Source organism: Bombina bombina, chromosome 8 (genome assembly GCF_027579735.1).
Source record: "Bombina bombina isolate aBomBom1 chromosome 8, aBomBom1.pri, whole genome shotgun sequence".
Lineage (NCBI taxonomy): Eukaryota > Metazoa > Chordata > Amphibia > Anura > Bombinatoridae > Bombina > Bombina bombina.
In genome coordinates, this window is record NC_069506.1 from 115,389,111 (window position 1) to 115,391,963 (window position 2,853).

Genomic DNA, 2,853 nt, shown 5'->3' on the forward strand with positions numbered 1-2,853 from the left:
GAAATAAAAAAAAAACTTAGATTATACACCCAGTACACTTCTTTATCCTTAGGCCTTTTTAGCAGAGGCTCCAGGACCCTCCACAAAACCAGCAGCATGAAAGAGGACATATGGATCTGGCAGAGGAAATGTAGTGGGGGGAGGGTTTCCAAAGACGAAGGAAAATGAGGAACTGGAATGTGAGGGTATGGGCCGGGTCTGGAAGTTCAGCAGGAGAGCTTGAGGCGGGAGTTGCTGTTAGTGCTGCCGACAAAACCTATGACGGATAAGGCAGGCAGAAAAAAGGGAGGAGGTTAGGACACTAAAAAAAAAAATATATCATTGAGACAGAGTGCTGAAACAAATCGCAAGGACTGGAGGGACTGTGTAGTAACCTGAATGTTACGTCTATGCAGCACTCTTCAGGTTGGATTAGCCTTACATCGGAACCACTTGCTGTGGATTGAAACACAGAAATCTTGCTTGGATGGTGGACTAAAAGGACACAGTTTCTTTGTATAGACTGGAACAAAAAAGGGAAATTGGAGGAATAGGATTTTTACCCTAGTTTGGCAGCTTTGCTGCCCTTTTATACACAGATGAATGAAGACCCCATTCGGAAAGGCAGCAGGTCAGAGAGACAGAGGTGATGCAGCACATGCAGGTGTGTCTGCCAGTATGATGAAAAAAAGGACTTCTCACAAGAAGCATCGAAATAATGTTGGTCCAAGCAAACCAATTTCCCAGCCCGGAGGAATATTGTAGGTTGCAGAATACAGCATGGTTGGAAAGAAGGTAGTGGCCCAATAACAGAATGCAAAGGAACTGTATTGGATCAAGTGCCAGTCAACCCATCCCTTTATCTTATTAAATATGATGGATTTGATTGTGTCTATGGACTAGAACTCCACAAGGACGAGCGAGTGTCTGCTCTTGAAGTTCTTCCAGATAGAGTTGCTTCATCTCGAATTAGTGATGCTCACTTGGCAGACTCAATGATTGGTAAAGCTGTTGAACACATGTTTGAAACAGAAGATGGTTCTAAGGATGAGTGGAGAGAATGGTCTTAGCAAGAGCTCCCATAATGAACACATGGTTTTATATAACCTACGAGAAGGACCCAGTTTTATATATGTATCAGCTATTAGATGACTACAAAGAAGGAGATCTCCGCATCATGCCAGACTCTAATGATTCCCCTCCAGCAGAAAGAGAACCAGGAGAAGTTGTGGACAGCCTTGTAGGAAAGCAAGTGGAGTATGCCAAAGAAGATGGCTCAAAAAGGACTGGCATGGTAATACACCAAGTGGAAGCCAAACCCTCTGTTTATTGCATAAAATTTGATGACGATTTCCATATTTATGTCTACGATTTGGTGAAGACATCGTAGATGTAATATTTGACTTATTGCCAAACAAGTGGATTTATTAAATGTAAAATATGTAGACAAACCTGTCCACTTCTGTCCAATTATGTGACATTTCAGATTCCAGGCAAGCCCGCAACCCCTTAAAGGAAGTAACGCAGTTTTGTTACTAAGAACAAAAAAATAAATTTCCACATCAAAAGGAAACAAACCACGTTCTGTGAATTACAACTCATTTTGCATAATGGAATTTATCCTTTAGAAGGAAACTGATCTAGTAGTGGTGAATTCAAACAAAAGAAGCATGGATGCAAGAGACAAACTGGGCGAATTCTGTAAATTTTCAAAGTGGGGGGAAAAAAAGGTTATAAAAATGTAATTGTTGTATTTCTTAAGCACTCATTCCTCATCAATACAAGTCCAGTTTGGTATATCTAACTACTTTAACATAGTTATCAGTATGTATTTCAAGTAAAAGTATTTTTCCCAGTGTTACTTATGTCTTATAATGTGGGGAGTGTGGTGCTGCAGTTCAGTTATCCAGCTGCCCAGTGATGTAGGGTCTTTTTTTTTCTTTGGTCCCTCTTGTTACAACTTTCTGATTCATAATATTTTGTTACTTTTTGTACCTGTTTTGTCAGAAATCTTGTTAAAGTACAACAATTGACAACTTATTTCCATTTTTTTTTCCCATCCCAGTAAAAACGATTATTCAGCAAAAAAAAAAGAGGACATATGGCATCCTTTTGAAAATTAGATTACAGGAAAGGCATTGATTTTAGAAACACAGAGATCATTAGTTGCAACCGTAAAATCTAAAAAAACATAGATTATACACCCAGTACACTTCTTTATCCTTAGGCCTTTTTAGAAGAGGCTCCCGGAGCCTCAACAGAAAAAACAGCATGAAAGAGGACATATGGCATCCTTGTGACTAATAGATTACAGGAAAGGCATTGATTTTAGAAACCCTGGGATAATTTGTTGCAACCGTGAAATCTAAAAAAAGATTGATTAGACACCCAGTACACTTATTTATCCTTAGGTCTTTTTTAAGCAGAGGCTCCAGGACCCTCCACAAAACCAGCAGCAGGAAAGAGGACATATGTCATCCTTTTGAAAATTAGATTACAGGAAAGGCATTGATTTTAGAAACACAGAGATCATTAGTTGCAACCGTGAAATCTAAGAAAACATATATTATACACCCAGTACACTTCTTTATCCTTAGGCCTTTTTAGCAGAGGCTCCAGGACCCTCCACAAAACCAGCAGCATGAAAGAGGACATATGGCATCCTTTTGAAAATTAGATTACATGAAAGGCATTGATTTTAGAAACACAGAGATCATTAGTTGCAACCGTGAAATCTAAAAAAACATAGATTATACACCCAGTACACTTCTTTATCCTTAGGCCTTTTTAGAAGAGGCTCCCGGAGCCTCAACAGAAACAACAGCATGAAAGAGGACATATGGCATCCTTGTGACTATTAGATTACAGGAAAGG

At 39.3% G+C, this 2,853-nt stretch overlaps 1 pseudogene; it reads left to right on the forward strand.

Annotated features, from left to right (window-relative positions):
• The first annotated feature begins 429 nt into the window (after positions 1–429).
• Positions 430–1,369, forward strand: LOC128638016 (spindlin-Z-like; annotated as a pseudogene).
• The last annotated feature ends 1,484 nt before the right edge of the window (positions 1,370–2,853 follow it).